Source organism: Lygodium microphyllum, chromosome 18 (assembly GCF_053477565.2).
Source record: "Lygodium microphyllum isolate KBCC chromosome 18, Lygodium_microphyllum_v1.1.10, whole genome shotgun sequence".
NCBI classification, from domain to species: Eukaryota; Viridiplantae; Streptophyta; class Polypodiopsida; order Schizaeales; family Lygodiaceae; genus Lygodium; species Lygodium microphyllum.
In genome coordinates this window covers 62,301,862-62,329,188 of record NC_141152.1, presented here as the reverse complement: position 1 = coordinate 62,329,188, position 27,327 = coordinate 62,301,862, and the positions used below count along the sequence as shown (strand labels likewise).

At 39.0% G+C, this 27,327-nt stretch overlaps 1 pseudogene; it reads left to right on the top strand.

The window, feature by feature from the left end:
• Positions 1-13,296: 13,296 nt before the first annotated feature.
• LOC148020944 (5.8S ribosomal RNA) lies at positions 13,297-13,423 on the top strand (annotated as a pseudogene; the record flags this gene model as incomplete).
• Between the last annotated feature and the right edge of the window lie 13,904 nt (positions 13,424-27,327).

Here is a 27,327-nt window from a genome sequence, read left to right as displayed (position 1 = left end):
TGTACAGAGAGCTCATAGTAATGTAAAGGCTCCATTGAGTGATCCGGTGGTACGCAGATCTAGCAGGGTTAGATACCCTGTTAAACGATTTGGTTTTGAAGGTTATGCAGCTCACTATTATGCTTATATGGTGAAACTAGTTGAGGATATTGAGGCCACTTGTTTTGAGGATGCTGTTGGTCATACTCATTGGGATGTAGCAATGGATGAGGAGATGGCTGCATTAGAGGCCAATAAGACTTGGGATCTAGTATCATTCCCAAAGGGCAAGAAAGCTATTGGATATAAGTGAGTTTATAAGATTAGGCACAATGCAGATGGTTCTATTAGTAGGTACAAAGCTAGGCTGGTTGCAAAAGGCTATGCCGAGACATATGGCATAGACTATGAAGAAACCTTCAGTCTAGTTGCTAGGATGGCAACTGTCAGATGTGTGATTGCTTTGGCAGCAGCCAAAGGTTGGAGGTTGCAGCAAATGGATGTGAAGAATGCCTTCTTACATGGTGATTTGCAAGAAGAAGTGTACATGGATCAGCTATAGCAAGTTATGAAGATTTAGAGCATCCCAGTATGTGTGCAGGTTGAAGAAGGCGCTCTATGGGCTCAAGCAAACACCTACAGCATGGTCTGACAAGATCAGAGAGTATCTTGTCAATATTGGCTTTTATATTTTTGATACTGATCACTCACTTTATGTGAGAAAGGGAGATGCAAGTTTAGTCATCATAGTCATCTATGTGGATGACTTGATTATTATAGGTGATAGTGATAGTGGGATTGCTAAAGTCAAGGATTTTTTGAAGAAAAAGTTTGAGATGAAGGATTTAGGTGAGCTAAGGTACTTCCTTGGCATTGAGGTGATCAGATGTGATGATGGTATATGGTTTTCCCAAAGACAGTATGGCTTGGATATGTTGTCCAAGTATGATATGACAGCATGCAAACCACTTTCAATCCCGTTGGAGCAGAATGTAAAGTTGAGTGCTAATGATGGGGACGAGATAGAAGACCCTACTTTGTTTAGGAGGATAGTGGGGATTTTATCTACATGACCATTACAAGGCTAGACTTGAGCTACGCTGTTGGTCTTGTGAGTCAGTTTATGCAAGTACCTAGAAAGCCACATTTGGATGGAGTCAGATGCATATTGAGGTATGTGAAGTCCACATTACATTATGGAATTTTATATGAGGCAGGTATAGATGTACAGGTGTTTGGATACACAGATGTAGATTGGGATGGTAGTATGTCTGATAGAAGATCTACTAGCAGATACATGTTCTCTCTTGGTAGTGCAGCAGTTACTTGGAGCAGTAAAAAGCAATCTACAGTTGCTTTGTCGAGTATAGAGGCTGAGTATATAGGTGCTACTCTTGCAGCATATGAGGTAGTATGGCTGCAAAAGTTATTGGCTAATTTAGATGTGCAGGTGGAAGGTCCAGTTGTCATTTATTGTAACAACATGAGCAATATACAGTTGGCTAGGAACCATGTGTTCCATGCCAGAACAAAACATATTGAGGTACACTACCACTTTGTGAGAGAGAAGGTACTAGCAGGTGAGATTGACTTGGTGTTTGTCAGCACACAGGATCAGATAGCTGACATCTTCACGAAGGCATTGGGTACATAGAAGCTTCAAAAGTTTCGAAGCTTACTTGGAGTTGCAAAGATGCAGTTGAGCTTGAGGGGGAGTGTTGAGATGACAAGCTCAACACATGAGGCCATTAATGATGGACCGCCTGGTTAGATGAATCCACACATCTACACTTAGCACGTCGGTGGTCATTATGACTCTCACATGGCCATTGACTCATTACTTATTATATTCAGGTTGTTATACCTATTTACAGCTGGCATAGTTATAGCGCCAGTCGAATAGTGTAGTCAATTATGCATTGTTTGACTTAGTAGGCCACTTTCCTTTATGTTGTATCTTATCTATACTTTGTGTACATTGTAAAGTGTATGGAAGAAGAAGAAGAAACCAGCAAGAAAACGTTTTGACCTCCATCTCTCTTCTTTTCTCTTGAGTGAACTTCTCCTTGTGCATTTTGTGTGTGTTCAGCACAACATCTTGAGCAAGTCCCCCCACCACGCGATTCTTGATACCTTTGATATCATCAGAATAACCAAATAGTCATAACCTTGAACTACTTGAGTCTACGTCATATAGGAAGTTGCACCTCAACTCTATAAGCATTGACCTAAAAAATGGAAAACCTAATATAAAATATTATAGTCTTCTATTAGTCATCTAGCATCAACTTCTAAAGTGACCAAAATGCTATCATCCCTTAAGCCAAAGTGAACCATTGCTACACTTAGTTCAAAGAGAGGGAGAAACAAGGGGGGGTGATGTGTATCAACCCCTCTACCCATGAGGTATAGTCTCAACTTTATCTCCCTAAAACACTACTAGTTGGGTTCTAATGATGAGACACTAGGATAGTCAACATTTGGTGCTTCCTAGATTTGCCTATTTTAATGTTTAGGTTATAAAGGAAGCCTCTTGACTAACTAAGATCATCTTGCCTTTGGTAAGACCCATATTAAGGATCTAATCACTTGCTTTTCTCAAAGGATTTCTTTATAGAAATCAATTGCTTTCCTCAAAGAATCTCTTTAGTTTTTATATTAATCTAGCATAATGTAGTTGGATATATAACATTAAATTCATTAATTAATGCTTTTAAAATAATATTCATTCATGTAGTCTAAGCACAAACATGTGTACAATAAAAAATATATTTGAAAAAGTAAATATTTATTTAAATCTTATTCTCTTCATTTCAATAAGTTTTCTAGTCCATATGTGGACTCCACCTAAAGGAAAAAATAAACCATTCAGTTTCCCCTTAACTAGCATTGGGGCCTTTTGGGAGATCCACATGGGTTTGCAAGGAGTAGGATAGTCCTATCATGGCCAAGAAATTATGGTTAGAGGCCCCTGGCTCTTGGGTACCTCCTAGCCTACAATGAGTCCCTACAAACAAAGCTCTCACATCTAGTATTGGTCCTAGCAATCTAGAGTTGTAAATCGGCTCTCTTTGTATAGAATGTATACAACTATCCTTGAGACTCAACCATAATTTCAACCTATATTTAGGTATTTCTCTTTTGAAATCATAAGCATTTCAAACATTCTTTTTTATGTAACAATGAATACAACAAGTGCTCTTGTGAATAAGTACCCATTTAGACCCTAAGTTTACAAGCATAGGCTTTGTTGTTTTAAGTCATGATTTTTTGGTTTCTTTCTAGACTAACTTGATTTAGGTGAAATACAAAAGGTTCCATCTATCAATCCCTCTATACACACTTTCTCACTCACTCTCAATATCTCTCTCTATCTTTGTCTTATATGTGTGTGTGTGTGTGTGTGTGTGTGTGTGCACATCAATATAATGAGATATGTATCTTTTCAAGCCTTGGAGGCTAAGGCTTATATAGCCTTTGCTTCTCCCCCCCCACCTAGTGGCCTTTACTATGTATACAAACTTTGATCGTCATGTCCATCTACTACCTTTGAGCACCATTCCATGCATTCAACAAGAAAGATCAGACTAGCCTTTCTTAAACACATCAAATGCTAAATATCATTTTACGAAGGCAATTACATAGATGAGGTAGTCTATTGTGGATCATAGTAAAATATTTAACAATGATGGCAGGAGTGAAAGCATGCAGAGATTCAATTTGTAGTAGACATGGTGGCATTGTTTGAAGCTCGATCACGGTAGCAACTTATCAAATCTGATTCGGTAGAGTACGCATGGGGTCAACTTTAATTTTTCAAATGACATTGATCATAATCCACCAAAGTATTTAGAAGACAAACACAAATTGATCATAATCCAGCAAAGTACTTGCAAAGGCTCTAGGTCCAGTAATCTTTGATGTAACTTCTCCTTTTGAGATCCTACTGTGCCACCTAATACCCGAAGGCTAGCTAATTTCACCTCAATAGGCAAAAGAGCCTCTTGTCCATAAACTAGATGAAAAGGTGTGAACCCTAACATGATTTTGAAGGAGGTTCTGTAAGCCCATAGAGCTCCACTAAGGTTCTTGTCCCAATCCCAGGGCCTTGAATATACATGTTTGCTGATGATTTTACAAATCATTCAATTTACCTTTTCCACCAATCCATTGCATTGAGGGTAGTAAGGGGTAGAGTGTCATCATTGAATATTTAGATTTTGCATGAGTTCACCCACCACATTAGCTCTAAATTTTGGTCCTCTATCTGATAGTATTTCAAGAGGGGTACCAAACCTACAACAAATGTGGTCAAAGATGAATTTACTCACTTCCTTAGTAGTGATTCTTCTAGTTGGCATAGCCTTGGCCCATCTAGTCATGTAATCTACCCCCATGATAATATACTCTTTTCTTCATGGAGTGCGTGGTAGAGGCCCTATGGCATCAATTCCCCACTTCTCAAAGGATCCATAGACCTTGATTGGGGTTTCGAGTTCTGCTATGAGCCATCATGGTCCTGATTTCTGACATTCTTCACATGTTTGACACCAATATTTGACATCTTGGTGTAGACTGGGCCAAGTAAAGATAGCTTGTAGAACCTTTCTAATTGTGATGTCATGTGCAAAGCAAAGCCGACTTGTAGAACCTTTCTACTTGTGATGTTGTGTGCAAAGTGGTCTCCACACACATCATCATGGCAAGATTTTAAGATTTTTTCAATTTTTCACTTTGAAGGCACTTTCCTAAGCACACCATCCTTACCAAGAGAATACAAACTATCATTTACCATGCGATATCTTGTAGCCTTCCGAGCTAGCCACTATCTTTCTCCCTTAGTCAAGTTTTTGGGAGCTTCTCCTTGCTCTAAGAGGTGTAGAATATCTTCTAAGTCTTCCTTGCCTTGCTAAAGTGTGGGTTTGATAGCCACTGCTTCCACCATTGACTCATTCAACTTTGATGATGCTAGATGGTCGGCATCCTTATTCTGGTCTCTTGGCACATGATGTACTTGTGCCTCCCTAAATGTTCTCATAAGAGATTTGGCATCTCTCATTTTACTAGAGAGGTTTGTATTTTTGCATGCCCATGTACCTTGCATCTGCCTTACCAATAGCATGGAGTCTCCAAAAGCATTCAACCTCTCGATTGAATTATTAAGACACCAACAAAGACCATAAATTAAAGCTTGATATCCTGCCTCATTGTTAGAGTGGACACCTTCCAAGATGATTCCTTCACCATAGATTTTCTCTCCTAAAGGAGAGAAAACAACAATGCCTACGGTTGCCTTATCCTTAGTTCTCTTGTATGCACCATCAAAGTAGAGGCTATAAGCATCTACAAGAGTCTTTATGGATGGGGGTGGTGAAAGGTCCTTTCTTTTCACCGTGAGATTTTTCTCATAGCACCTGTTTGTCAAAATATCAGCCATGCATGCTCAAGTTGTGTTTCAACCTGCACTGTATAATCAAACTCTTGAAGTCGGACCACGCACTTTGCTATTTTGTCAGAGATTTCCATATGTTGTAGTGCGTAGGGAAACATATCCTCCATAGTGATGATCACAAACCTCTTTGGAAGCAAATATGTCCGAAATTTGGTTATTGCAAACATGAGGGCCAACACGAGTTGTTCCATGGAGGTGTAAGCCTTCTCTGAGGCTTTCATGAGGCGGCTGGTAAAATACACAGGCCTCATGAAGAATGTTTTTGGATCTTTTTGTAGGAGAGCAGCACCAATGGCCTCTTCTCCCACGCTAGGGTTTACAAAGAACATTTCTTCCAAACAAGGCTGGAGGATTATAGAAAGTGATCCCAACATTTTCTTTATCTCCTTAGAATATCCTTCACTCTGTTCACTCCATACAAGTGTTTCTTGGAGTGTCAGTTGTTGCTGCAGGGGATATATGGCCTGAGAGAGTAAGTGTATAAATCTACCCAAATATCTTAGCTTTTGTAAGAAGGAGACTAATTGTTTGATGGAGGTTGGGGAAGGTAGAGCTAGCAATGTTTCTACCTTTTTTGGATCTACCTCAATTCCTTCAATTGACACTACATGCCCTAGTAGTGTAACCTTGCTTTCCCCAATGTCACATTTATCCTTATTTAGTTGTCCACCCAACCTAGCTAAGCGAGTAAATCCTTCATCAACCTTGCGTAGATGTATGTTCCTTGAGTTGTAAATACAAAATTCATCTATGAAAACCCTTATGGACTTACCAAAGTAAGGTTGGAAGACCATATTCATGAATCGTTGAAAGGTTGCTGGGGCATTTTTGTGAGACCAAAGGGCATGACCTGAAAGGAAAAACAGCCCCATGGTGTGATGAAAGTGGTCTTCTTTTGATCCTCCTCTGCAATGCGAATCTGGAAGTAGCCATCACACACTATATACTGCTCATGTCCTGCTACTTCATTCAAGATTTTATCCTAAAATGGGAGAGGGAAGTGGTCCCTCTTTATTGCAGCATTTAGTGGCTTGTAATCTATGCATACTCGCCACTTACCATTTTTCTTTGGCCTCACTACTACTACCGGGGAGACCCATTCTAAATCTCCCACTGGGTATATGAATCTTGCATTCAAGAGTCTCTTTACTTCCATCAATAGTACATCTTGTTGCACAACTCCCACTCTTCTCAATCTTTGTACTACAGGTTTGCTTCCTTCTTTGAGTTGGATGTGATGCTTCACTGCAGTGACACCTATAATGTGAGTATAATCAGAAATAAACAATGATGCATGCTTCTTGAGAACATTCACATAACCCTCCCTTTCTTCATCCTTTATATCCTTGGATATCATCTTCTCTAGGCTAGCATCCCACACATCTTCTCCTTGGATTCTTGGGTTGTCTTTTGATGAGGTAGGTTACTTTAAGGTGATGCCCATAATTTTGAGAGTGCTATCACTCTCTCCACTTGAACTCTCTTCCTCTTCTACCGATGAAGAACATCCACTTGAGCTCCACTCATCGGCATATGTTTCTAGTTTAAGGTTCTCTTGACGCCCACTCTTCAAGTTTTAAACCACCTTTTGATCGTGGCCACCCACATTACGTGGCCTCAACTCCAGATCCCCTGTTGCCCACTCTTACCTAGTTTAAGGTTCTCTTGATGCCCACTCTTCAAGTTGTAAACCACCTTTTGATCGTGTCCACCCACATTACATGGCCTCAACTCCAAATCCCCTGTTGCCCAATCTTACCTAGCTCTGATGCCCATAAGCCAAGGTCTCCCTAGGATGAGGGGATATCCTTCTCCCTTTACTAGCATCACATAAACATCCACTACTACAGTGATTCCAAAAACAGAAACTCTCAAAGCTTTCACTACACCCACACATGTGACCGCATCATTGTTGGCCATCTTTGCCCTAAAGGTTGAGGATTCCATTACTTCTAAGACTAATTGATGCATAATCTTTTCTGTCATGACACAAACCTCTGCTCCACTATCGATGTATGTTTTTTGAATCCGTTGACCTTTGATTTGAGCCTCCACTAAAGGCACTATATCTTTGAGGCCATATGCCTTGATTGCACTAACCATTTTACATTGCCTTGCCCTTGTGCTTACCATTTTTTACCATTGTCATCGTAGCTTTGGAGAGGCATGAAGTAGTTGTGGCCAAGTAAATTTTGGCCCTTGAGAGCTCACATCTGCTATCAGATCATAAGGTTGTGTCCGAGAACCCCAAGGGAAGTCGGAGATATCAATTTTAGACCTAGTTTGAGTCTTTCTCTTCTTCCCTTCATCTCTAGGTGCCCGTGATGTACTTGCCTCATTGATTGCTTCCTTGCTTGCCTCAGTTTGGACATGTACCCGCTTGACAGGCACGGTCTCTACTACATCTACCTTCATCTTACCTCTCGCTATTTCTTCGTGGAGCCTTCTATCCCTGACCACCTCCTCTATCTTTATGACATTAATATTTGGTTGAACATCAGAGGTTTCAGCTTGAACATAAGGTGGTTGTAAAATTGTAGGTCGTGACTGCTCTTGCTCTTGAGTCCTAGCACGAGGAGGGCTTACTTGTTGTCGAGGACCTCTGGCAGTGTGATCATATCTTCTAGGGTGAGGATAATTGTACATGCCACGTCCATTTTCTCCACAGTTGTAACACAACATCTCCCTTGCTTGTCACCGCATTTGTGGTCGATTCCCACCATTTCCCTCGATAGGTCTTCTTACATCTTGCACAAGATTCACTCTCAAACAATCTAGTTGATTAGTAAGATTGTTTAGTTGTTGGATCATGTATTCTTGACCTCTAACAAGGCCTAGTGCATTAGATACATTTGGGGGAACTTGAGAGGCCTCCATAGTTGTGATGTTGTTTCCCAAATCTGCTTCGCTAGCTTGGGCTTGGTAGAGAATCTTTTGATTCTTTTCCTTAGTGATTCTCAAAGCATCTTCAAAAGTTTTTGGAAATTTCACCTTTACCCTCTCCTTGAGCAAGGGATACAAACCTAAAATAAATCGATCCTTTTGAAGGCAATTTGGAGCTCTCTCACCAGGATTCAGTGAGTCTGACCCACTGCCCCCAAAGCTTCAAAAACCCTTCCTCATAAGTTGCATAACCATAAGGATCACTTTGATGCAGGGCCAAAAGCCATTGCCATAACTCTTCAGCTGAGTTAGTTTATTGAAATCTCTGCAAGAAAGCTACCTTCAATCCCTCCCATTCAGCTCTTTGGGTTGGATTTAGAGTTTGGAACCAATTCTAGCTTCTTCCTTGAGCACCAAAGGGAAATCCCTCAACTTTAATGCTTCATCATCCCTCCCAGAGACAAGGAAGGCCATCTCAAGGTTGTCCAAAAAATCCACAGCATTTTTCCCATTGCACCCAAAGAAGCTTGGAAATGCCATGTTGCCTTAGTAGAGTACAAAGATGAACACGTCTAGACTTAAGTTGTATTTTATGAGGGTAAGGATAAATGGGTTCACAGATGCATTGATTTCAACAAGACGTCTAGGCCCCAGTATGCTTCAAATAATGCCTTGGAATCTAAGCTTTGTGTTGGCTACAATATGCACAGTTTGCATAGCAAGAGGTTGGATTGGTCCATACAACTCACGGTGATTCATGAGAAACTATTATAATAAAATAAAGACATTACATTGAAGGTTGCATTGTAATCTAGCATTGGAAAGATTATAGGTTCTCGTGATACAAGAATCTTCCTTAATCTTTCAGACCCAAAGTACATGACAAGACGCTGCTGGAAGAAAATCTTCCTATTGATGCATACATTAACTCAGATGTTGTGTAAAGAGTGGAAGGTGTAGAAATTCACGCTATTATTATTATTCATAAGTGGAGACTACTTAAGGGAGTAGAGGGAATGAACTTTCTTGAATTATAAATGATTTTTCCCAGAGTGTTTCTTTTTTGAACCCACCAACTTTACTATATAGAGAATTTTATCACCAGTGATTGTCTTTGCCTTAGTGTGTCCATCCTCAGCGACATATATTTCATAAGATGTGATGGCCACCTTTTCAACCACACCCAACCTTTGAGCTAGCAACAGTTGAAGGTATTCTCCATACTTTTCACCTCTACAAAACTCCACACCGTTCATGCATAGTTGTTGTCCTTTGATGTGGATTAGGCCAGAGAGAGAGAGATTTGATGATTTGAAGACGAGTACCTCCCGAAAGGGCCTTCACTTTGTTTGCAAAAGACTCACCACCATTATGAGAGCCTAACAATTGATGGCAACAGGATTTTTTTCATTGTGAGAGAATGGAATTTCTAAGGTGAACACCTTTTACCCGCATAGATGCCGTCATCCGGTAGGCATACTTCCTTTTTGGGCTTCCTTGGGAGACCATTGTGGGAGTCGTGGACTTCGACCAGCTTCAAAAAGAGTTGGTGAAGGCATTGGAGAAGAGCCACTTAGAGCACTTGTTGTAGAGGATGCACCACTATGTATTGTATCGTCCTACATAAGGAGGTAGAGAATTGTGGATTAGAATGTTCTCAGTGGGGGCACTAATTTTATGACGAAAGAAATTCGGTATGGCAGCCTCTATACTATGCCAAACTCTCTTCTGCCACAAAGTGAATGAGGTACGGGAACCACCTAGTCATGGAAGAGTGGACTAGGACGCTATGCAAGAGGGAGAGGAGCTTGTGAGGGAGAAGAGAGGAAAATTGAGAGAGAGAGAGAGAGAGAGAGAGAGAGAGAGAGAGAGAGAGAGAGAGAGAGAGAACTGCAAAAGATAGATGAATCAATAAAACTTGAGAGGGCACAAGAGATGGAGAACCATATAGACATAACCAATATACATAGTATGGACACCAATAGCATGGGCTTATTACACTGTAGAGCATGCATAAGCTATAGTAAGAGAATGAACTACATAAGCTCATAAGAGAGATTGGGGAAGGCTCAATAGGGCTGAAGGCGGCCTCTTGGCTCTCTCTTGAAAATTACAAAGGAGAAGACCTCTTTATATAGGCCTTGAGGGTGTCTAGGGAGGAGGTTAAGATAGAATAGGAATTAACACTATCAAAGCTATATTAAGGTGGTTCCATCAATGTGGAAGCTCCATCTAGATGTTTTGTTGACCAATTTTGTACTTAATCAAGTTCCATCATAGGTGAGTTGTCTCCATTCTCCCTCCCATAGCTTGAGTCCAAGAGCTCTTCTATAAAAAAATATAGAGAATCTTCATAAAATAAGATCATATCTAGCAATAATGGAGAGAGAGTAGTGAGAATTCATACATTACTACTACAATTAAGGATGATTTGAGGGTGATTTAGGAGGGAAATTCTAATGGTTTATTAGCTTGAGAGAAAGGAGAAGAGAGGGGAAAGGGTTGGGAGTCTAATGAATGATGTTTTATGGAAGTGTTAAGTGTGGGAAAGAAAGTGTGGGTGTGTATAAAATTGGGAGGTGGTCGCCACCACAGTTGGAAAAAGTTGGCGTCCACCATTTGGCCATATCTCCCAACTTGTAGCTCCAAAAAATTATAAAAAAATACCAGCCAAAACTTCAGCTCATGGCTACAACTTTCATGTTAAAAATATTTTTTGGATTGGAGTGAAAGTATTTTTTAAAAAAATTACAAAATCATGTGCCAGACTTTTCTTCCACTAATGCTTCCAAGAAGGGTCCCATTTGTTTGAATTATCATAAGGCTCCAAAGCCATGACATTATGAGCCTCACATGTCATTTGGATGGCTCCAAATCCATTTCATATGAGTCTTTTCTTTTCACATTACACATTTTCCCTTCACCTTCCTCCATTGATCTTTACTCTTCACCCCCCCTTGGTAAAGCGGTCCATGAAATATTTCCATCCAGTGATTTCTTGGATTTCCCAAGAGGTTGTTCCCACCCTCTTCTTTATTTCAAACCTCCAAATGTACAAAAAATCAACAAAGTGTTAGAAAAATATTTTTTTGTGATTTTCTCAGATCAATCTCCAAGATCGCACCACAGATTACCCCGAGAGAGTACTACTCGATTTTCACGAGCCGAAGGTCGACTGGTAATAAGGCCAACCATGGAAATTGTGTTTCACTCCTAAGCCGCTTAGGGTCAGGTGGAGCTCTGGGCGACCTCTGGACACCCCTTGTCTAGTCCAGAATGGAGGTGAAGACTATCCTGATCCTATTCTAGATCATGGATGGAAATTATAGTGCCATGTGAATTGGACCGGGTACTTCTGTTGGACAGGGAATACATAATTTCACCTGTATGGGCAGGAGACAAACATTAACTTGAAGATAAGTTAATGAACTTGTTTGCCAAAAGGATTGCATGCTCTGTTTTCATGTCTGTGCTGTAAATTATGCGAATGAACCTTTTTTCCTAAAGGCTTAAGTAAGGAAGTTGGTTTTAAATGTCGCACCTAATTGTTGTAGGAACTAGTTAGAAAAAGAAAGCTATCAAGGGAAGTGAGTGGACAGAACCCCCGACAAGTCCATCCTATGGAAGGATAGTCCTAGAAGATTGGGAGGCTTCTCACAAGGTTTATCGATGTTTGACCCTGAGAAATTGTTAGGATAGAACTCGACTCATGCCCTTTTAAGGGACCAGAATGGGACTATGCCCTATGGTAGAGAGGTTGAGCGACACATCCCTCTCATTTCCCATTCTCTTTGAACCAAGTTCGGCATGGGTCATCTTTGGCTTGGGTATCTCTGCATAAAGTAGGATGTCTAGGACCCAATGCTAGAATGTTGTTAGAAGACCTTGACCACTAAGAATTGAGATTTCAGGTTGATCCTAGTGAGTTCAACCGCGAACGTTCCATTGCAAGACAGGGACTCGGGAAACCCTAGGCGACAAACCCCAAAACATTCCATGGGAGTGACGCACGGCCACGCTTAGATTTGTTTTTTGATGGACCACTAAAACGTGCTTGGACAACCGATAGGTGGTACATTATAGTTGGTATCAAAGCAAAACTTTGTAATGATATGTGATAGATTTATGTATGGTTCATAAGCATATCCTAAACAAAATAACCTAAATGGTATGGATTGATTGTTAGGCACCTTCTCCACCCACGAATATTGACATGCAAGAGAAGAAATTCCTTCTCAAGCAAATTAGGACACCCAAGTTTGATGGAGGAGGGATAGATGTCGCAGCAGAGGCGGAGATATGGATTGAGTCAATGGATGATTATTTCTCTACTTCAGGGATTGCTACTGCCAATCAAGCAATGATAGGCAAACTTAAGTTAGTTGGCCTAGGCTCTAATATAGTGGAAGAAATGGTGCAACATCAAGGTGTTTCTGAAGCCGCTGTCACTTAGGCTCAGCTGAAAGATATTGTACGTGGATGATACCTTCCGCCAACCTGCCAAACTTTGAGAATGAATGAATTCTTCAAGATCAAGCAACTAGAATTAACCTTGGAAGCTTACTACTCAAAGTTTGTAACCCTACTAAAATATGCACCGCCTATGGATATTGCGCAACAAGTATCCAAGTTTTATCATGGCTTGGACACTCCTCTGAAGAACCACCATCTTAAAGTAATGCGTCCAATAGACTTGCAAGATGCATTATTTCGAGTGAATCTAATCATCCAATAACTTAAATCAGGCAATTGTAGCAAAGATTATTCTGGAGATCAAGACAAGAGATGCCATATGTGTGGAGAGATAGGGAACATCATTAGGATATGTCCCAACCACTGATGCTTCCATTGCAATGAGCTAGAACATGTCCAAGCAGACTGCCCTAACTTAAGTCCAAAAGATATGGAGCCTCCAAGGAAATGAAGCTACACAAGTGTTGTCTTCGGATATATAGAGGAATCACATGAAGACAAAGACCTAGAACCTACAACGGATATCTTGGCTCTTGCAACGATGAAGAACGCAACGAAATGCAATACATAGTGTGAATTGTAGAATTCTGGGAATTATCGAGTCTTTGAATGCAACTTAACACCTCTTCAGGATGATTAGAAATCCTAGAAATTTTATCAACATGCAATACAACTTATATTGGAATCAACTTTACTCTTGTAACTACAGTTAACCCAAGGAATATGATTTGCATCAACTTTGAGCCTAGAATTTGCAAATGATTAGAGATACTCTTACAAGGAATGACAGCCATAACTTGCAATGAATTTCTCTTAAGTAGTTTCTTCTCAACTAATATAGATTGGGTCTTTCCAAAATGTCGAAGCTTAGAAGTATTCTTTAGTATTACAAGAAAAGCCGATTGTCCATGGAGCTCAGTCCCGAACTAAGAAGAGGACAATCTGGGAACATAATTTCCAAGATAAAGGACCACTTCGATATGCTAAAAGGATCCTAGGACAATTTGGTCTAAAGAAGAAACTCCTACCAAGGACAACCAAGAATCTTGTGACCCCAAGTGATAAAGCTCCACATCGTTTTTATTGCAAGGAGTTAGGTCATTTCAAAAGGGAATGTCCAAAGTACCCTAAACATTGATACTCCTGGTGCCACAACATTGGACATATCCATGTCAATTGTCCCAACAGGACTTGAATAGAACTTGAACTTACAAAGAATAAAATTGTACAAGCTCCAGTGATTCAGAATATACCAAATACTTAAGAAAAACCTAAAAGATATTCATGGGATGTAACTAAATAAACTTTTCTCTTGTAATCCAGACTCGGATAAATCTAATATAATAAGTTGTGTTTCAAATGTGTTAGAATATGCGGGATCTAGAACATGGTAGATATGAAAGCTATGGAGGTTGAAAGAGGAAGAAGAAACTTATGAAGACATTGATCCTGACAAAGACAAATTGTTACACAAGTGAATTAGGTTCCAAGATTGAGACTTGGACTCATAAACACAATCTTGTGTATTGACAGTGACAAGACACTTTACTGGAAAGAAAAGAGTACTATCATTACATTAGAAAAAGAGTATAAGTACAATGCTTATAGGAATTGAGTGGTGGCACTTTCTCCTACTATGCATATGGGATTTTGGTTCTGAGCCCTCACTGCTCCTTACAAAGGGACTGAAGTAGGTGTGATTGCAAATATTTCAACACCCCTCCTCAATCACAACCAAAAGTACAAAGTGTGTAGAGGCTTTAGTGAACGCAACAACTACAAAGTGTGGGCACACCATAAACATGGCAAAACACCAGAGGCTGTCGTAGAAAAGGCTAAGTGTGGGTACCACAAACATGATGGTCATCTAGAGGCTATAGCAGGGGCCTCACAAAGTGTACAGAGGCTTTAGTACAAGGCTTATTTGAGGAGTTTATAAGTTTATGTTTGAAGCATTAGGGTTAGGAAATACAAAGCTAAAAAAGTCTATCTGAATAGTAGGACTAATGAGGTTTCTCCTAGTGGTCTTTTTCTCCTGGTGGTCTTCTTCTTCTTCTTCTTTGACTGCAACTAGATAGGCCTTTTGGAACCTCTTTCTGGCATGGCAGAACTTCTCGGTGTGTCCGGTCCTTTTGCAGAAGTCATAGAAGAGCTGATCCTCTTGCCTTTGTACCTGTTGCCAACCTATAAGGCATGTTTATCTCTAGAGGTGCTTCGTTCTTCCTTAGTTTTTAGCTTCTTTTCCTCCTCTAGCGGTGATGCTTGGATATCAACAAGTTAAGGGTTTGGCATGTTGATTAGAGTTGTTGATACATTATTATATTTAGGAGGAAAACTTTTAAGTAGAACACCGATGCAAACATCTTCTTCCATTTTAATGTTGATTCCTGTAAGTTGGGTTAGGAGTCCTTCTCCATGTAATTTAAATGTGTAGCAAGTGATGTGCTGAACTTCATTTCAAGCCTGAAAAACTCAATCAAGAGACGAAACAAGGTGTCAAGTCTCTTCCATGTATCCTATGAAGTCTCACAGTTATCCACATGGTGGATATAGCTGTCATCTAGCTCCAGTTTGATAATGGCCTAAGCCTTATCATCATTCTTTTGCCAAGTAACTACAAGGTTCGCATCACGAGGCTTTTTTTCTTTTCCAATGGTAATGGCCCAGAGGCCCTTCTTCATCAAGATGAGTTTGATGCAGGTTTGCTAGGTGTGTGAACCCGATTCCTTCAAAGCGAGGAGTTGGAGAGTCTTTGTCCATGTTTGACTTGCGGGAACATCAGCAAATCAACTTCAAAATTATCAGATTTGAGTAGTAGAAGAGTTGGTTGAGATGTGTCAAAAGACATAAGGGCTAAGAGCACTAAATGAGTGTCAATGGACACTATGTTTCTTCCTTGTGTCTTCGAAATATGCAAAATCCTTCAAGTTCTTTCAAACCCAAATCTTCCCCTTCTTGGTTTGATGTTGGGATAGTAGATCGGAGTGACAATGGGTTGTTCTAGGTGGCAGAAGAGAAAAAATGATGAGATTTTTGAGCTTTAGGTGAAAATGGCTATGGCTGCCACAAGGTCAAATGGAGAGGAAGGAGTAGGAGATGAGCTATAGACTTATGGGCTGAGCTCAAGCTAAGCTAGATGAGAGTAGAATGAAGTTGGAGGAGCAGTGCCATGCTTGACTGGGCTCTGATACCATGCTAGAATATGCAGGATCTAGAGCATGGCAGATGCAGATGCTATGGAGGTTGAAACAGGAAGAGAAACACATGAAGACATTGACCCTAACAAAGACAAATTGTTACACAAGTGAATTAGGTTCCAAGATTGAGCCTTGGACTCATAAACACAATTTTGTGTATTGACAATGACAATACACTTTATTGGAAAGAAAAGAGTACTATCGTTCCATTAGAAAAAGAGTACAAGTATAATGCTTTATAGGAATTGAGTGGTGGCACTTTCTCCTACTAAGCATATGGGATTCTAGTTCTGAGCCCTCACTGCTCCTTACAAAGGAATTGAAGTAGATGTGATTACAAATATCTCAGCAAAATGACCGCATGCTTATGAGTGATCAAAGTAGCACAGCGGACACATGGTGGATCCTAACCCACAAGCCTTAAGCCCCATTAATGCTTGTCTTCCCTAGTTCTTCTGAGATGAGGACATCTCAAGTTCTCTAAGGGGGAGAGGATGTAATGTTCTGCTGCAGGCATAGGAGTCCCCCCCCCCCCCTTTTCTTATAAAAAAAAAATCATGTCTCCCCATTGTCGGCATCGTTAGTTGGCAGAGGGAGGGGAGCTGACCACGTAGTCAACATAGGTTAAAGGAAAGATCATGACATAAAGGAAGGAGAAGATGGCAGTCAATGTGACCGAAGGGGAAAATGACGAGGATAAGGAATCATAGATAATGAAGTTAATAACAAAGATGGAGAACAAGCAGAGGACGATGTCAATGAAGCCGATGGTGGTGTGCAATTTGGATGATGTATGCATGTGTAGTGAATGCCGAAAGGTCCCCAAGAACAAAGAACTCTACAAAATCTTCATAAAGACAAAAAGAGATTTTGCATGACAAGAGACAAGAATACCAATTGGGTGCAATCTCCCCCCATGCCTTGTATGAGCGCTTCACAAGGCATGTATTTATAAATTCATTAATCTCCAAGCTCAAAAATACAATTAGCATGCTTTTGGCTTTTGTGTTTGTTTTTTTCCATTGAAATAAAGAGTAAAGCATTTGGGCATCCAAAAATCGGGTTGTGCCCAAATACAATGTCCAATGATAAAATATTTAAATCGAGCACCTATGCACATACAAAATAATAAATGTTTGTTAAGCTCTTTAATAAGTAAGCTCTCCTAAATAAATATTGACGCCACGCCTTTAGTGATAAGACGAGCACCCATCAAAAATAATAATTCTTTTAGGTAACTTACATACACAACATCTCCCGGTGCTTCCCAACGCCACCGCCGTTGCCTACTCTACACATCAACTAAAGTATTCACAATTGTTAGAAAATAATACGATAAAACCCACAAAAGTGAATACCTAGCAGTCTTCAACTACAAAATAATTAAATAGGTTGGAACTCTATCCTAACCTTAATTTAATACGAGTACACTCTAAACTCATAAATGTCCACTAATTTAAATATGCATTTTGTGAAATCACCCACTGTGGAATTACCCACGTGCACATTAAATTAATCTGAAGACCGAAAAGGATAGGCGTCCCCGTCAATGTCTCGCACAAGAAATCCACCTTGTGCATGAGCCCCAACAAATACATATAGTTTTATGGAATTCTCGTGAAACCTCATGGAATCCAACATGGAATATACCTCTCGTTTTACGGAATCCACCAAAAAACCCCACAGAATCCACCATGAAATATGCCTCCTGGCATCATACCCCCGGGGTGGGATAGCAATTGTCCTCAATTGCTATTAGCTCAATGTGGAGCAATCAATGAGAGGTAAGCACTTAGGTCGTGGGCGTGCATCCATTGGGCCTCTTCAACTAGATGATTTTTAAATTTAACCAAATATCTAGAATATCTACAGCTAGTTCTAGTGGTCATAAAGTCAGTGTCTAGAATAGTTTCAGGTTCAAGGATTTCAGTTTCTTCTTCTAACAAAGGAGGATTTTCATAGACAGGGTGAATAGATAATTGGCCTCTAAAAGAATGTAGTAAACTTATATGAAAAGTATTATGGATTTTCCAATGTCTGAGTAGTTTAAATTTAAATGCATTGTCATTGATCTTGTGAATTATTTTGAAAGGTCCATAAAATTTAGGTGCTAACTTAACAATAGGGTGTTTCTCAACAATTTACAATCTTCTCTTTTCAATGCATAACTAAACATAATCATCAACATTGAAACTCATCATGGCTTTTTTTTCTTATTAGCTTGTTTAGTGTATGATTCTTGGGCTTTCACAATCATGTCTTTGACTTGAGAAAAAATAGTAGCATGTGTATTGGCAATATCATCAACAGCTTTAACTTTGTTCGATAATGAAGTAACAGGTGTAGGAAATCTATGTCCATAAATGATTTCAAAAGGTGCTTTTTGAGTAGCTATGTGTGGTGCATTATTGTATGCAAATTAAAGTAGATGTAAGTGTGTATCCCATGTTTGTGGTTTTGAAATTGTGTATGCATACAAGAGATCTAGACTTGTACTATTAGTAGCTTCTATTTGCCCATTAGTTTCAGGAAGGAGAAATCAATCTCAATACCCAAATTAGCAAACAGAGTAGTCCAAAAATTATTGTAAACTCTAGAATCACGATAAAAAATAATAACTTTTGGCAAACCATAGTTAGTGAAAACAGTATTAAAAAATAATTGTGCAGCTTGACTTTTGGCAAACCATGGTTAGTAAAAATGGTTTTCAAAATCAATTGTGCAGCTAAGCTATGTGAAAAACAATCTTCAAAAACAATTGTGCAGCTTGAGATGCAATTAATGTTTTCTTGCATGGTAGAAAATATACTTGTTTACTAAATCAATCTACTAAAGTCCAAATCATATCATGATTAGCTTGTGTGTTAGGCAAACCAGTTATGAAATCCATTGAAATATGTTCCCATGGACGTTAAGGAATTAGTAAATGCATTAACAAAACATATTGCTGACTATGGTGTCGCTTGACTCTTTGACAAATTAAATACTTAGAAACAAAGTTAAAAACATCATATTACATTTGTAGCCAGTAAAAATCTTCAACCAATGTTCTTAAAGTGGAAATAATACCTAGACTATGGCCTTGATATGGAGGACAATAAATTTCATGCAACACAAATGATCTAAATGTTTTTTCTCATAAAACATAAACCCATCAGAATAAGACAAAGAATCAATTGGAATCTAGTTATTAGCAACCATTTTATTCCAACCAGCTTGAAAAATGGGATCATAGTTATAGATATCCTTCATAGGAATAAGGGCATCAAAATGTAGAATGGAAATATTATGGATACTTGGTCTTCTACTCAATGCATCGGCAACAATATTCTCTCTTGCAGGTTGATATTGGAGAAGTGGATGAAAACTTTGAATGAAAGTAGCCCATTTAATATGACGGTCAGAAATTTGTGGCTGACTAAGGAGATGTTTGATACTATGTTGGTCAGTTTGATCGTAAATTCGGATCCCATTAGACAATGTTTCCATTGACGTAAGGATTGAATTACAGCTAACAATTCTTTATCATAAGTGGAATACTTCAATTTAGAGGGTTTAAGTTTGCAACTAGAATAGGCTATGGCATGTGAATCTTGCATGAGGACAGCTCATATTCCTAATCTGCTAGCATCAATGACTACTATAAAGAATGATAAGTTAAAATCAGGTTATTCCAAAACAGGTGCATGTGTTAAAGCATGTTTTAATAAATCAAAAGATATTTGCTAGTTTTCAAACCAATGATACACAACACATTTCTTTAATAATTTTGTCAAAGGCAATGCAAGCACTGAAAAATTTCTCACAAATTTTCTATAAAAGCTAGCAAAACCTAAGAAAGAACGTAATTCATGCACATTTTTAGGGATTGGCCAATTTAAAATTGCCTCTATCTTTCTAGGATCAACAAGAATACCATCAAAGGAAACAATGTGACCTAAGTATTCAATTTGGGTTTGGAAAAATTCACTCTTGTCAGGGTTAGCATACAATTGATTCTCTTTCAATAATTTGAAAACCAAAGATAGATGTTCACAATGCTCATTCTCATTCTTACTGAAAACAAATATATCATCAAAGAAAACAATCACACAATTCTAATACTTCAAAAATATACGATTCATCATACTACAACTAAATGTAGCTAGTGCATTGGTCAAACCAAAAGGCATAACAAGAAATTCATAATGACCAAACTAAGTTCTAAATGCAGTCTTGAAAATGTCAAGTGTATCCAATCCTACTTGATTATATCCAGATTTGAGATCTATCTTGCTAAAAATAGTGGCTCCTTGTAGTTTATCCATGAGGTCGTCTACCCTAGGGGTTGGATATCTATTTTTTAATAGTTATCTTGTTTAGTGCACGATAGTCAATGCACATCCTATAGGTATTATTTTTCTTCTTAACTAATAGGACAGGTGCACCAAAAGGAGAACTACTAGGCCTAATGAGTCCTCGGTTCAATGGTTCTTCAACTTGTGCTTGGATTTCTTTTTATTCAATCTGATTGTGTCTATAAGGTGCTTTACATGGTGGTTGAGAACCAATGATTAAGTCTATTTTATGGTCTTCGGGATGTGTAGCTGGTAAACCAGGGGGTAAATCAACACCAAAACAATCTTTAAATTGTGAAAGAATTTGTGCTTTTCTAGGATGCATCTGATTTTTCTTAGCTTCAATTTCATTCACCCATACTAAATATGATTTGCTACCTTTTCTCAATGCATGTTTAGTCTGTGTGTGACTAAGCATGGAAAAATTATCAATGGTGTGTGTTCCATATAATGTTATTTGTTTTCCGTTAGAATGAATTTTTATGAAACGTGTGGAATAATCTATGTCGGGATTATATTTGTGATACTAAGGCATTCCTAAAATAATATCACTAGCTTGCAAAGGCACAACCAAGAAATTTTTGTGCTCGATATAATCACCTATTTTATTATCTAAATCATGAACTTCTTGTGTGCCATTGTATCTAATGCCTAAGAATACACCCTTTATGCAATAATGAGTTGAAACAGTAGGTAAATTCAATTCTTTTACCAACTTTGTGGAAATAAAATCATGCATGCTTTCATCATCATGCAAAACAATATTTTCTTGACCATGCACAAAACATTTCATCATTAATAACAAATGAGGATTTGGCATACTTGGTACAGTATCTGAAACATCACTGATATCATTGTCATCTTCAATGAAGTCTGGCATATCTTCATGGTCTTCATCTTCAGTCGCTCCCAATTGTTTGATTTGAACAGCTTGCTTCTTAGGTTGACAGTTCATTGAAGTATCTAGGTTGATGACACTTGTAGCAAACTATAGACTTTGCTTTGGAAACATTATTGATAAGGGTTGGAAATTTGGGTATGTTGGGATTTGGCTAGAGAGAAGGCTTAGGGTTTGAATTTGTGTTTGATGGTAAAGCAGGAGGTCAAGTCCAGGGTTTACGGAAAAAAGAAGGAACAAAGCAATTTTGATTGAATCTTCGAAAGTTAGAATTAAATTGCTTTGTACCAAAGTTACCATTAGTTAAAAATTATTGTGATCACTTTTCTCATCCACGAATTTTATCCTCACCATCATGCGCTAAAGAAATCACATCCTCCAAAGTCTTTGGCTTGAACATATTCACTTTCGCATAGATGTGACCAAGCAAACCAGACATATACTTGCGCTTGTGGATCGCCTAAGGAACATCTTCAAGCATTCGAAGTTGTAGTAAGACACTCTAGAAATGCTCAGTGTATTGCGGGATGGATTCAGAATCTCTTTGTTGCAAAAGATCCCACTATTTGATTGCTTTTTCATGGAATTGAGGTGGAAGGAAATTTTACAAAAATTTCTTTTGAAAGGCCTCCCAAGTAGAGGGACAATCAACACTCTTGTAGACAAAAATCCACCATAATGATGCTCTATCTACTAGATGGTTAGTGACATATTTAAGTTTATCTTTTTCGGCATATTTCTCTTCATGAAAATAGTCATCAAACTGACTAATGAAAGTAAGAACAATTTTGTCATCACATTGCCTATTAAAAATACGAAATTTAAAATTTCTTTTACTTATCTTGGCTTCTTTCTTGAGAGACTATGCATCGAGTGTCACATCAATCGTACATCGAATAACATCTTCAGGTTGCGCTCCGTCTTGATCGATAGTGGATCGTTGAAGTATAGCCAATTATGCTTGCAAATTTTGACATGCTCTTCACTCTTCTTGAAGTTGCATCATGATTAGGTCCAATTTTTACTCCAAAGTTGGCTCTGGCAAATCACCTTTGGCCATAAAATCTTCCATGTTTTGATCAGACATCCTACAAAAATCTCAAACAACCTCACACACTCAAAATCTCATTAGAAGGATGAGTGTAGCTCAAATTTGGGTTTACAAGACTTGCTTTTTTTTAAAAAAATGGCTTTTGCTTTTACGCTTTTTCTTTTTCATAGGTATGGCAATTGATGACAGTCTTCTACTAAGCAAAATTTCTTCCGCATAGACTGCTATGACAGTCTACTTGCTGTGAATCAATTGCCAAACTATAGGTGTGAACAGAGGCTTGTTGGAGTTGCAAAACTGATTCGGGAGTAACTCACTGTGAACACCCATTATGAAGGAGGTTTAAAATTGAATTTGAAGTCTTAGTAGAGCTTAAAACTTTAAGCTTTAAAGAAAAAGCTTAATAATTTAAAGTAATCATTGTAACACGGCGGTATCTTCACGTCAGATTTGTCGCTATTGAGTACGTGCTGCCACCGTTGAACTTGAAAAAGCTTAAGCTCTTTTTAAGCTTATTCAGCCCTATAAACTCAAACTTAATGAAATTTTTTATCTGTTTCTTTGAGAAGAAAACAACATGACAAAGGAGCTTAAGAAGTGGTCCTCCGCCTCTCCTGGGAGAGGTCCTTTGTGATTTGAGAGTGTAGTAGGGGGTTCTTCACCGTCATGAACACACTTTGCGATCTCAGAGTGTAGTAGGGGGTTCTTCACTGCCATGAACACACTGGTATTGATAATTCGTTGCGAGACTGCTTGGAGAGCCCGTTCTTTCCATGAGCTTTGCTTTCGTGCGAGATGGTAAGTGATTGGAAGCCCTTGATCTCAACTTCGCTTTGATACCACTGTTGCACAATTCGGATGTTGTTGTATGTACATGTAGTGAATGTAGGAAGGCCCCCAAGAACAAAGAACTCTACAAAATCTTCATAAAGACAAAAAGAGATTTTGCATGACAAGAGACAAGAATACCAATTGGGTGCAATCTCCCCCCATGCCTTGTGTGAGCACATCACAAGGCATGTATTTATAAATTCATTGATCTCTAAGCTCAAAAATACAATTAGCATGCTTTTGAATTTTGTGTTTTCTTTTGCCAAAATAAAGAGTAAAGCGTTTGGGCATCCAAAAATTATGATGTGTCCAAATACAATGTCCAATAATAAAATATTTAAACCGAGTGCCTATACGCATACAAAATAATAAATGTTTGTCAAGCGCTTTAAAAAATAAGCTCTCCTAAATAAATATTGACGTCACACCTTTAGTGATAAGACGCACGCCCATCAAAAATAATAATTATTCTAGGTAACTTGAATACACGCCATCACCCGGTGCTTCCCAATGCCACTACTGCCTACTCTACACATCAATTGAAGCATTCACAATTGTTAGAAAATAATAAGATAAACCCCACAAAAGTGAATACCTAGCAATCTTCACCTACAAAATAATTAAATAGGTTGGAACTCTGTCCTAGCCTTAATTTAATACGAGTACACTCTAAAATCATAAATTTTCATTAATTTAAATATGTATTTTGCAAAATCACCCACTGTGGAATTACCCAATTAATCTAAAGCCCGAAAAGGACAAGCGTCCTCGTCAATGTCTTACACAAGGAATCCACCTTGTGTATGAGTCCCGTCAAATACATATAGTTTTACAGAATCCACCAAGAAACCTCACAGAATCCACCATGGAATATACCTCTAGTTTTACGGAATCCACCGAAAAACATCGCGGAATCCACCATGAAATATGCCTCCTAGCATATGGAGGAAGGAGCACATGTGTGCTGCCTTTTCCCTCCCCACTATCTCTATTCCCCCCGATAATAACACCACCCTCCTACCTATATAACCCCCCATCGTAACAAAGTGGGAGATACTACTTCATTCTTTTTGCCCTCCAAATAATATGCCCTTACCCTTATAAAACCCCCCTTAAGCAAAGAATGATACCACCTCCTTGCCCCCCTTGCACTGAAATAGAGAGGGTGAGAAAGAGAGAGGGAGAGAGAGAGAGTGTGTGTGTGTGTGACAAAGAGAGAGAGAGAGAGAGAACCCTTGAGAGAAGGATCTCCTTCTCTTTCCCCTCCTTAGAGGGTGGCCACATGCACCTACTCCCCTCTTTTGTGAAATTATCCCTCACCACAGTTTATTTCTCTTCCCAAATTGGGCTTTTGCTAATCAAGGGAAAAAAAGCACAAAAGTCTTGTGTGATTGATGTCCAGAGAAGACAAAGATCGGATTCACAATAGTAGGTGTGTTTTCATCACTTCAAAGGTATATGTTGCAACTTGCATGCATGAAGGATTGCATGGCAAGTAACTTAGTCTAGAAGAGAATCGTTTCGAAGTGCTAGACCTTTGCCCAAAGCTCTCGTTAATAGCTCATGTTTGATAGATTGGGAGTCTTGATATTGTGCATAGTTAACACAAACAATGGTCATAAGGATTAAAAGTTGAGATGCCTTGAGATCCATCTGATAGCAACTATATTTATCAATCTTATTTAGGGATTGGAATAGATACAAACAACTTCGGCCTCAAAGGCAAGTAGAGAGCTCAAGGGTTTAGGAAAACTCAAGGCAAAGAAAAGACAGATGCTTTGGTACTTGTTGGGAAGAAGGCTGGGTTATTGATCAATGTAAGTAACCAATAGAACTTACGACTTGTACAGCGTATGAAACCTTAATACATGCCTTAGCTGAAAGAGCGGTGCGTTAAGAAAATTTTACGTAGAACCACTCTTGATCCCAAGGGGGAGAACAAATATGCGATGGAAGGTTATCGCGACTATTCTCGCAATGTTGGAAAAGGAAATCATTGTTTTATTGACTAATTTAGCATTGTCTTAAATGATTTTTACATTAAACTAATTGTTGGGATGTGATTTGGATGTTTATTCCAAGTGCTTGTACTTGATGGTAAATGCATGGTAGGGGTCTGTGATGACAAGTTGCCAAGGGAATAAGGGAATGTTTTATTGGGCAATGATAGCAAGGCTGAATGCCTTGTTTATGCTTGAGTCCTAAATGAATGAATTAAGGAAGGATATTTTGCACGGGTGGATCATCTCCAAGATCGCACCAGAGATTACCCTAAGAGGGCATTGCTCGATTCATGGGCCGAAGGTCCAGTGGTGAAAAGGTCAACCACAGAAATTGTGTTTCACCCCTAGGCTGCTTTGGGTCAGGTGGAGCTCTGGATGAGCTCTGAACATCCCTTGCCTAGATCGGAATGGAGGTGAAGATTGTCGTGAGCCCAACGTTTGGGGCATTGAAAGATCTTATTCTAAATAATGGATGGAAATTATGGTGCCATGTAAATTGGGCCGAGTACTTCTATTGGATAGAAGGGAATACATAATTTCTCCTTTATGGGTAGGAGACAAAGATTAACTTGAAGATAAGTTAAGGAACTTGTTTGCCAAAAGGATTGTGTGCTCTGTTTTTATGTCTGTGCTACAAATTACGTGAATGAACATTGTTTCCTAAAGGCTTAAGTAAGGAAACTAGTTTTAAATGTCACACATAATTGTGGTAGGACCTAATTAGAAAAGTAAAGCTATCAAGGAAAGTGGATGGGCGGAATTCCTAACGGGTTTGTCCTATGGAAGGGTGGTCCCAGAAGACTGGGAGGCTTCTCACAAGGTTTACAGATATTTGACCCTGAGAAATTGTTAGGATAGAACTTGGATTCATTCCATTTTAGGGGACTGAAATGGTACTATGCCCTACGATAGAGAGGTTGAGTGATGCATCCCTTTGGTTTCCCATTCTCTTTGAATCAAGTATGGCATGGGTCAAGGATATCTCTCTGTAAAGTAGGATGTCTAGGACCTGACACTAGAATGTCGTTAGGAGACCTTGGCCACTAGGAACCTAGATTTCAAGTTGATCTTAGTGGGTGGCCACAAACGTTCCGTTGCGAGGTGGACTCGGAAAACCCTAGGTGACAAGCCCTGGAACATTCCATGGGAGTGTCAGGCGGTGATGCTTAGATGTGTTTCTCAATGGACCGCTAAAATGTACTTGGACAGTCGATAGGTGGGCACGCTACATTCTCCTTATCTCCCAAAGGGTGATAGTTCCTAGTTTCCATCTCCTCTTTTTCTATGGTGGTCCTTGTGCTCTATGGGGAGCACCTATTGGTGCACTAGAAGAGGCTCCACCTTGTGCATAACACCTTTCCTTGGTCAAAATGGTGACATGCTTGCTTGGTGCATGCCATTCAAGCTCGAGGAGGGAAAGATGGAGAAGAGATAGAGGTTGGGGATGTGAGAATGGAGGAAGCAAAGAAAACAAGATGTGAAAATGAGAAGAATAATGAACTTTGAACCCAATTAAACCCCAAATCCGAGTTAATGCAGCTTCATACACACTTCCATCATGTGATCGTAAATCCATAACCTTTTATCAGAATGCAGAAAAGTGACTCCAAACACCAGACTTCAAACCAGGGGTCTCAATAATAATTTGGGCTCTTGGCCACCTAACGAGTGCACATGTGAAGTTTTGTCACATTCTGATACAATATGATATTTTAAAACTTATCCCACACCAAAATTATGGACGGATTGATAATCAAGAGATCAATATTGCAACTACTAGCCCTTAGAAACTTTGCATTACATAGACTATATAGAGGTATTAGGAGTAAAGTCTACAACAAGAAATGGAAAATTTTTGCATGTTTTTTATATTGAAATTTACAATGCTAGCAAAAAGTGTAAGTAAGAGTTGAAAATACAGCAAAGATACACAATCAAAGTTGAGAGCAAAGATACACAGTCAAAGTTGAGAGCGAAGGACAAGAGTAAAAATTTAATTCATATTTCAAGAGTGTGTACAATAGTTTTGCACTGGGAGATAGTCATATGTCCAATGCATGAGGAGAACACTATGCCAAAAAAGATAACATTATAAACTCTGTTCATTCCATTGGAATAAATGCATCCTTCACTACTTGAAGATTTCTTACAAGTTGGAAGTCATTGGGAGTTACAATAATGCACTTTGTATGTATTGCACAATAGTGAGCATCAGTCATAAAG